The sequence below is a fragment of the Coffea arabica genome, chromosome 4c (genome assembly GCF_036785885.1).
Source record: "Coffea arabica cultivar ET-39 chromosome 4c, Coffea Arabica ET-39 HiFi, whole genome shotgun sequence".
NCBI classification, from domain to species: domain Eukaryota; kingdom Viridiplantae; phylum Streptophyta; class Magnoliopsida; order Gentianales; family Rubiaceae; genus Coffea; species Coffea arabica.
This window is the reverse complement of record NC_092316.1, coordinates 37,184,773-37,194,517: the sequence shown is the minus strand read 5'-3', so window position 1 is coordinate 37,194,517 and position 9,745 is coordinate 37,184,773. Positions and strand designations below refer to the sequence as shown.

General features: G+C 43.0%; 1 long non-coding RNA gene across 1 annotated transcript; it reads left to right on the top strand.

The window, feature by feature from the left end:
• Positions 1–310: 310 nt before the first annotated feature.
• On the top strand, positions 311–1,233 carry LOC140004977 (uncharacterized). Its single transcript, XR_011812798.1, has 2 exons — positions 311–380; positions 1,014–1,233. It is a non-coding gene; the product is annotated as an uncharacterized lncRNA (long non-coding RNA).
• The last annotated feature ends 8,512 nt before the right edge of the window (positions 1,234–9,745 follow it).

Below are 9,745 nucleotides of genomic sequence, written 5' to 3'. Positions count from 1 at the left end.
TTTGTGTGAGATGTTGGGACTGATTTGAGGAAATAATGAAGCCTTAATGACTGAAAAAGTAAGAATTTTAGGGGAGGTGCTGCCCGATTTTCTAGGCCGTTTGGTTCCGTCAAGTTGAATTTGCCTTTTGGTGGAAATGAAAGGCTTTTGGGTTGTTTGCGCCTAAGTCTTCATGTTACCTTTTCGTTTCCAAGAAAATCATGTTTTGTACCCTTGCATTAGTATTATTTTGGCAAGGCATACGACTAGTAGTCGAGCCTCATGTGCATTATGTTTACTCGATTATGGATGTGAAACCTTCAATTGGTTTTATTTTGGTTATTTTAGGGTTTCTTGGCGATTAAGGCCAATCTGAAGTAAAAACTTTTGAAGTTGAGCCGGTGAGTGTACCACTCCCCTTCATTGCTGTTTAACTTGATTTTTGCTCTGCAATCTGTTTATTTGTTCGAGACGAGGGTGTACTTTATCACACTCGTTCTCTAGTCTGATCATATGCCAATTTACTATGCAAAATTTGAATCTGTTATCTATGTCTGCATCTGTTCGGATTTCTATGACCTATGAGCTCAATCCTGTGGCTAAGTTATTCGAGTCGGGCCGGCAAGGGCCTGGACGATTAGATAACGAACCACGGTAGTCTGTTCGGGGATTTTGGGTATTGAGACCCTTGATTCCGGGTATACTCGAGTATTACCATTTTGTTCGTTTGAGGTGAGCGGGCCCGGTAAAGGGGTGTTTGGTGGACGGAATTCGGTGATAAGAGGGGTCTACGGACGCGTTGGTTCTATATACGTTGACGGAGAGTCAACCGGTTTGGATCAAGTACTGCGCTGGAAATTTGGCTCCTGAGAGCCACCCGTATCCTTCTGATTTGAATCATTGGTTCCTTTGCTTTACGTCTGACATGTGTGTCTGATTTGTTAAATGTGAAATGCCATGATTTTAATGCTATCTGTTTGGTACCTCATTGAGCGCAAGCTCACCCCTTTCTGTTCATTTTGTTTTCCTTACAGGAAAATTTTGCCCTTTTGGTCTGGATTTGGCAAATGGCTGCCAAATTGAGCTAGTTGAACATATCTTTTGTATAGCTCATGTATTAAAACCCTAAGTGTACTTTTGGGGCGTTTTCTCTTTTGATTTGGCAAACCGTGTATATGTATTAACTTTTGAAAACTTTTGAATGTCCTTTTGGATTGTAATCGCTAAAGTTCAGATGTGAATGTTTGCGTGCTCTTTCGGTTGGGTTTTGACGGGTCGGTTACTATTCATGACCGACTCCGGATTTCATTTTTTTTTATTTTGGGTTATTTTACCATTTTGACATGTTTACGCTCGTTTGTAAGTTTCGGATCGCTATAGATAGTTCTAGTCTGCCTCGTTAGTCCTGGCGAGAGCTGGGCAGGCAGTCCGCTAACCCCTTTGGTTCGCCTTAGGAGAAAGTGGGGCTGTTACATTGAGCCTACGGTTGGTTACTCTTAAACATTGACGGAGGGTCAATGAGGTCCGATCAAGAATGTAAGTGAGGAAAAGGGGCTCTTGAGAGCCGTCCGTATCCTTTTACCAATTATATTAATGTGTGTTCTTGGTATACTTCTTACTAGAGGAATTGGAATGATCTGCTATATGCTTATTTGAACCTTGTTGCTTGAGTGATAGTATCTCACTGGGCGTAAACTCACTCTATTCCTTTTGTTTTCCTTACAGGAAGTTGAGTACTTTTGGAAAAGTTATGAATATGGATTCCCGAGTTGAGCTTATGTACATATATATTTTGAATAGCTCCTTTTGGGGCGAAACCCTAAACGCATTTTATCCAACCCATTCGATGAGTTGAAATTTGCAAACTGTATATGTATAAACTTATGGGATAACTTTTGTATGCTATTTTGGTTTGTAAATGCTACATTTCAGGGTGTATATGTTTGATTGATGTTCGGCTCCGATCTTCATTTTTTTTATTTTTGGAATTTTGACTTGTTTAAGCGCGCTTGTATGTCCAGAACATTTTAGATCGCTTCAAACTGTCCCGTTAGTCCTGGCGAGAGTTGGGCAGGCAGTCCGCTAACCCCTTTGGTTCGCCTTAGGGGAAGGTGGGGCTGTCACAGGTGGTATCAGAACCTAGGTTTGAATTGGCCTAGGTGTATTAGAAATGCTCGATTTGAGGATTATTTTGAGTATGTCCCTTAAGGTTATTTACGTTTATTTACCCTTTTGGTGTAGGATGGACGAGTCTAGTGGGCCGAGTGGTAGCCCAACCGGCGAGCGACTTTGTGGAGCGCTCCCAGTGATCCCATACCAGATTCGACCAAGAGGAACCGTTGTACGTTGGAGCCCGGCTAACCGCCTCTGACATTGCGAGTGTCGTCACACGTATGCCTATCCTAACGCCTTAGTACTGGCCGTGGCTGAGGAACGGAAGGAGTTGGCCAAAGATAACGCTAGGCTTGAGGCTGAGGTGAACCAACTTAGAGCGACCAACGGGAAACAAGCTGAGCGCATTAAGGGGTTGGAGTACGATGTGCTTGAGGTTGAAGATCGGGTGGATGACCTGTGCACTCAGCTTAGGGAGGCACGTGAGCGTGAGACTAAGCGAGCTCGGAAGGTTAAGGGTCGAGCCGCATCGATCCTGAACCTCTGCGCCGACGTGCTCGAGGGAGTGAGCGATGCGGCGTCGTGCACAGGAGCGGGGGCAGGAGGTGAATCCATCCCGTTGGGTGGGTCCACTAGCCCGACGACGGACTAGGTCGCGACTCTTAGGGCTTTTGGATAGTTTTGTTTTCTGTATATAGGACGGATAGGGAAAGAGCCTTAGCTAGCCATTTTGTATGTTAGGCTTAGCTATGTGTATATTCTTTTCGATGAGGCCATTTCCTCATGGATTGTCTATGTTTGTACTTGACTTGACTGGTTGTTGATATGTACGTTGTTTGACTTTGCTTGGAATGCATATATATGTTATTGTAAAAGTTTTTGGGATTTTACTTACATGCATTGTTATTGTATTGTCCTAGTACGTTTGCCTAGATCAAGTAGATTTCATGGAAGGAATGCGTAGTGGACGGGGACGTGGGCGCGGGAGTAGGCAACCTACGCCGGACAGGGGTGCTGGGGAAACCTCCTCTGAACCTAATCCTGAACCGAGGGTTGACCACAACGTTCAAATAGCTGCAGCTATGCAGCAAATGACCAATCTGCTGGCACAAGTGGTGTAGCAACAGGGTCAGAACCCTAATTATAACCCTGGAAACCCTGGCAACCACGTTGAGAGAGAAGACAGAGCTCTCGAACGATTCCAAAAGTTTGCTCCACCCAAGTTTATTGGGGGGCCCGACTCGGATGTCGCCAAAAGGTGGCTTGAGAAGATGGTAGATATTTTCGCTGCCCTGCACTACACCGAAGAACGGCAAGTGACTTTTGCCGTTTTCCAACTGGAAGGGGAGGCCCGTTCCTGGTGGAACGTAATACGACAAAAATGGGAATGGGAACAAACGCCCAGGACTTGGGTAAATTTTATGAGAGAATTCAACGCGAAATTTTTCCCTCCTCTAGTTCAGGAGAGGAAGGAAGATGAGTTTATCCGACTCCGCCAAGGGGCTCAGTCTGTGGCAGAGTACGAGAGCCAATTTACCCGCCTGTCCAAATTTGCTCCTGAGCTGATCATGACCGAGCAACGGCGGATCAGGCGTTTTATCCAGGGCTTGAATGTCGAAATCCAAAAGGACCTCGCAGTGGCTCAAATCAATGCTTTTAGCGAGGTCGTGGAGAAGGCCCAACGGGTAGAGAGTGCTAGGTTGCAAGTAAGGAACTTCCAGGCGAAGAAGCGCGGCTTTCCAGGAAGCAGTTCGGGGCAAGGGGATAAAGGTACCCCCTCCAAGTTTGGACGAGAAATGGGAGATGAACGACAATCGGGTTTCGGTAGAGGGGCTCAGTCCAAGGGTAGCTCAGCCGGGAGAGGCCAAGGTGGAAACTTCCAGAAGAGTTCTAGTTCGGCGTTCCGCGGGTCTTGTGGATACTGTGGAAAGCCGAATCACTCTAAGGATAATTGCTGGAAGAAGGAGGGCAGATGTCTGCGATGCGGAAGCGCAGACCATCAGTTGGCCACTTGCCCGGTCCTAAGACAAGATGGAAAGGGGAGCCAGCAACCGCCAAGGACCAATGCTGGACCAGCTAAGGGAGATGGGTCTAAACCTAAGGTGCCAGCTCGAGTGTACTCGTTAGAGCCTCAACAAGTCCCAGATTCCTCGGAGGTCGTAGAAGGTACGATCCCTATCTTCCACCGTTTTGCCAAATTTTAATTGATCCTGGTGCCACTCATTCCTTTGTTAACCCTGATTTCATGTGTGGCATCGATATAAAACCTGCTAGTTTACCATATGACCTAGAAGTTAGTACACCTACGGGGAATCAACGTTTGGTTACTAGTCTGGTTTATAGGGATTGTGAAGTGTAGGTAGGAGAAAAGAGATTGTTAGGAGATTTGATAAGCGTATCCATTATGGTATGATGTGATCTTAGGCATGGACTGGCTATCCAAGTATAATGCCCAACTGGATTGTAAAACGAAAGTGGTGGAATTCCGCATCCCCGATGAGGCAACCTTAAGGTTGGACATAAGGGGTAGGTTAGCCTCATCTGCTTTGATTTCGGGCATTCGGGCTAGAAAACTGCTAAGTAGAGGGGCGCAAGGATTTTTAGCCTTTCTGATTAACACCCCTACGGATAAGTTAAAGGTAGAGGACATGACCGTTGTAAGGGAATTTTCGGATGTATTCCCTGATGAGTTAGTAGCCCTACCTCCGGAAAGGGAGATAGAATTCAAGATAGACCTGCTACCTGGAACCTCACCCATCTCAAAAACACGATACCGAATGGCCCCCGCGGAGCTCAAGGAGCTAAAATTGCAATTACAAAACCTCCTGGAGCGGGGATTCATTCAAGAGAGTGGGTCTCATTGAGGAGCTCCTGCCCTGTTTGTGAAGAAAAAGGACGAAAGTTTGAGGATGTGTATTGATTACCAGGGCCTGAACAATGTTACAGTTAAGAATAAGTATCCACTGTCCCATATTGATGAGTTGTTTGACCAGCTGCAAGGAGCAGTGGTCTTCTCGAAACTGGACCTCCGTCAGGGGTATTACCAGTTGTTGATTAGGAGGGAGGATATTCCAAAAACCGCTTTCAATTCAAGATATGGGCATTATGAGTTCGCAGTTATGCCCTTCGGACTAACCAATGCTCCTGCCGCCTTCATGGACTTAATGCATAGGATTTTTAAGCCCTATTTGGACCGATTTGTCGTTGTTTTTATTGATGACATCTTGGTCTACTCCAAAACACGCGAGGAGCATGAGCAGTATTTGAGAGTAGTGTTGCAGACCCTAAGGGAGCATCAGTTGTACGCCAAGTTCAGTAAGTACGAGTTTTGGCTGGAGAAAATCGCTTTCCTAGGGCACGTAATCTCCCACGAAGGCATCACGGTTGACCCGGCAAAAGTAGAGGCCGTGACCAATTGGAAGAGGTCAGAAAACCCCACAGAGATCCGCAGTTTTTTAGGGTTAGTTGGGTATTACCGACGTTTCATTAACGACTTCTCCAAATTAGCAGGTCCTTTAACTGACCTGACAAAGAAACATGGTCGGTTCGTATGGAATGCCCGATGTGAGACAAGTTTTCAAGAGTTAAAGAAAAGATTGACCATGGCTCCAGTGCTAGTCTTGCCTAACGGAGTGGACGGATTTGCTGTGTATACTGATGCGTCGCGAGAAGGCCTAGGAAGCGTTTTAATGCAGAACCGTAATGTGATCTCTTTTGCCTCTAGGAAGTAGAAACTCCACGAGCAGAATTACCCAACCCACGATCTAGAGCTAGCCGCCGTTGTTTTCGCGCTGAAAAAGTGGAGGCACTACCTATATGGGGTGACCTTTGAGGTTTACTCGGACCACAAGAGTCTTAGGTACCTCTTCTCACAGAAGGAATTGAACATGAGGCAACGACGGTGGGTGGAATTTCTGGAAGATTACGACTGCACAATCAACTACCATCCGGGGAAGGCAAACGTGGTAGCCGATGCCCTAAGTCATAAGGTTCAAATAGCAGGGTTGATGATCAAAGAGTGGGATTTGTTAGAATCCGTTTGCGAGTGGAAACCCTGTCTTGGGGGTCATAGAGTGGTTTTTGGCAATGTTAAAGTGACCTCCACTCTACTGGAACGCGTTAAAGAAGCGCAAAAGGAGGATTTGATGATGCAGAAGTGGGGAGAGAAAGTGGAGAAAGAGGAAACAACGGATTTCAATTTTAGTTCTGGGGGTATTTTAAAATACCGAAACCGAATAGTGGTGTCAAAGGATGAAGCGTTGAAAACGGAGATTCTAGAAGAAGCCCATCGGTCCAAGTATACAATCCATCCGGGTAGTAGCAAGATGTATCAAGACCTGAAAGGAACCTATTGGTGGGACAATATGAAGAAGGAAATTGCTCTGTACGTGCAAAAATGTCTCGTTTGCCAACAAGTTAAAGCAGAGCATCAAAAACCATCGGGTTTGTTACAACCCCTTGAGATATCTGAATGGAAGTGAGAAAACATCACAATGGACTTCGTTTCAGGTTTGCGTAGCAAATCATCCAACCCATAGATCTTAGTTTTTGTAAGATTTATTGCACATATAAGGTTATATAATCATGTGGGTAGTCTTGTTTATGGTATAAAATGTGAAAGTGGGCTCTATGAACTCCCACTCTTGGGTTGTTGCTGATTTGATGTTGGATGATGAAATTAATGGTGGTTTAGTGCTTATATTAGTAGATTAATGTTGTATTGTTGGTAGAAAATCAAAGGAGGTGCTTGGAGCAAAAGTGACCGTTTTACCCCTGCCTTGTCCGACCGTTTTCGTGCCAGATTTTGAGATTCTAATGAATTGATTATGTTGTTTATCTATTATTGTAAGTGTGTACAAAATTTCATTGAAAAATAACATGATTTGGTTGGTCAAATGAGTTGATTTCCAAAGTTAGCAAAACTGGAAAATGAATCCCGTATTGCCCAGGCAGTCATTTTGTAACGGCCATAACTCTTTGTTCCGATGTCGAAATCAAGTGCCGTTTGCGGCATTGGAAACTAGACATTCCTAGCTTTCCATCGGTACCAATTTCACATTCTGGTTCCACTTGAGTGAGCCACACCATTCGATTGAATATCACTGTCCTGTTTCGTTGCTCTCCAGGAGACAGGACAGAAATTGCTTCTTGATGCTCAAAAACGAGCTATTTGTGAATGGAATTTGAAAATGGTTTCTTCTGAGAAAATTCAGCTTTAGAAGAGAGCTTTCCAACGCCATCAACCACGCCCAATTCCAAGTTGAATGGAGTGAGTTGTGGCCAAAGTTTGAAACTGCTACAGTGATAGAATTTTCCACTTGGACAGATTTGTAACTAACAATGATTTGGGACTTGTTGTTTTGGAAACTTTGATGTCCGACATCTACCAAACTTTAGATTAGATGTTCCTTGGACTTTGTTTCACAAATAAACCAGATTTGGGTTGGTTGCTTTGGACAAAATGTTTAAAAAGGAAAGAAGAGCTAGAAGACAGTTTTACCTTGGGAAATTTCCTGAACTTTGATGGTTTAGTTAACTACCTTCCCGTGTGAATTTTCAAATGAAATTTGATAGAAGAGTAATCCTCATATGGAGGTTTAATTGTACAAAATTTGGTAATATTCTAAGACCATTTTGATATGCAAATGATGTCACAAAATTCGCTCATCGAATCTGGAAAACTTTTCGTTTTCTCTTAGCCAAATGGTCAAATCTGATTTGGAGAGTTTTATTTCTAGAATTTGGATGTCAATGGTCTTTAAATTGCTCAGTGGATGTTTATGAACTCTTGGTTTCAATAATGGAGAGATTTGGAACTGATTTCATGGTACAAAAAGTTTGTAAACGAAAGAAAAGTGAGAAGGTAGTTTAGCCTTGAAACTCTTCATAAACTTTGGTTGTTTTAATGACTACCTTACCGTGAGAGTTTTTGTACGAAACTTAGTAGAAATGTTGTTCACACATGGAAGATTTAGTGTACCAAGTTTGATGTATTTCTAATGCCAACTTGATGACCAAATGATATTTCGAATCTAGTTTTAAACCTGGAAAATAGCCCAACAGTCTTAACTTTTTCAGCAACTTGGAGGTACTATATCTTGGTGCTCGAAACTCCGTTTCTCGTTCCGCTTGTTTTGTTATACTCTTGGATTGCAACACTAATTGATTTCCAAATTTCAAAGGTTAGTTCAAAACAAGTGAATTTTGCCGAATTTCTAAAGTTGGCCAAAAACCAACTTAAATCTGTCTTGGTAATTCAAGTTACCAACTTTGAGCCAAAATTTGAGTGCCTTTCACTTACATTCGTGGAAAAGTGTCTTCTAAGAACTTTTAGTACTTTGAAAGAGGATTCCAACAGTACCAAGTTTTCCAATTTTGGACTTGTGGAGAGTGAAATATGATTTTTCAAATATTGCTTGTTAAATCTGGAATTTTCTAACTTAAAGGAAACTAAGGGTTTCAAACCCTCCATTTTCCTTCAATATCATTTGATCGTTTTACATTTGATTTCAAAGATGGAAATCAGATTTGTCTTGTATTTTAAAACCCACTTTTGAACCTCGAGTTACACGAACTCTTAGACTCGTCTCTGCGTTAATTTCTTAGATTGTACTAGTGTACAATTTTCCTCGATAATTAGAATGATTTTGAGTGGTAGTTGATTATTGTTTGCTCAGGCACTCGAGGGAATCTCCCAGAGGAACTCGGAGCGGACACCTAAGACGCTTGTTTAAGAACTACTCGCTTGTTTTGACTAGGTGAGTGTTCCATATAGGAATACGTAATTGGAATAAGTCTATGACATGCTTAACCCATGGTCATTAAGTATTTACCACACTCATGCACATTTGAATAATGTATACTTGAATTACTCGACATGAAACACCTGAAGTAGGTATATTTGAACTATTCGATATGAAATGCTTAAAGAGCATACTTATGTGATTACTTGAAATACTAGATATGAAATGTTTGGAGAGCATATTTACATGATGTGTTTAAATGATTAATTATGCTATGGAAGCATAAGTCGGTTGGAGTAAATCTCCTCGACTCTTACGTGGTGAAAGTGAAAAACGGCCAATGGCGGCCTATTGAAATGACATATGTCTACCAATTAACCGTAATTACTACCGTTAACCGTTTACCGTTTACCGTTAACCGTGTTTACTTACCGTTTTCTAATCTATTTGGTTACTTGCTTACTTGGTTATCTGCTTACGTGATCACCAACTTACTTGGTTACTTGACCACCTGATTACTTGATTATCATGAATCACATGTTATATGAAGCTGTCCATCATTATTAGGCGAGTGTGTACTTTACCTCACTCGACCTACTCAAATGATGAATTTTACCTTTTGTCGAATTACTTGGTTACCTGTGCATGTTGTAAGCTCTAAGCTGAACTTGGGCCCTGCCCTTGGTTACTGACCTACTCGAGCCAGGACTGGGCTCGGTCGGGTAGGTTGGAACCCTGGGCCACCGTTTCGGTATACTCGAGTATTACCACTGGAGGGATAAGGCGATGGCCAGACCGTACCGTGGGGATCAGAAGTCATAAGGTGCAGATGACCGACAGAGTTCCACTGGAACACCGTATCCTACCGTATATGTTTACCTTGTATCATGATAATTGTTTCATGCTAAAAT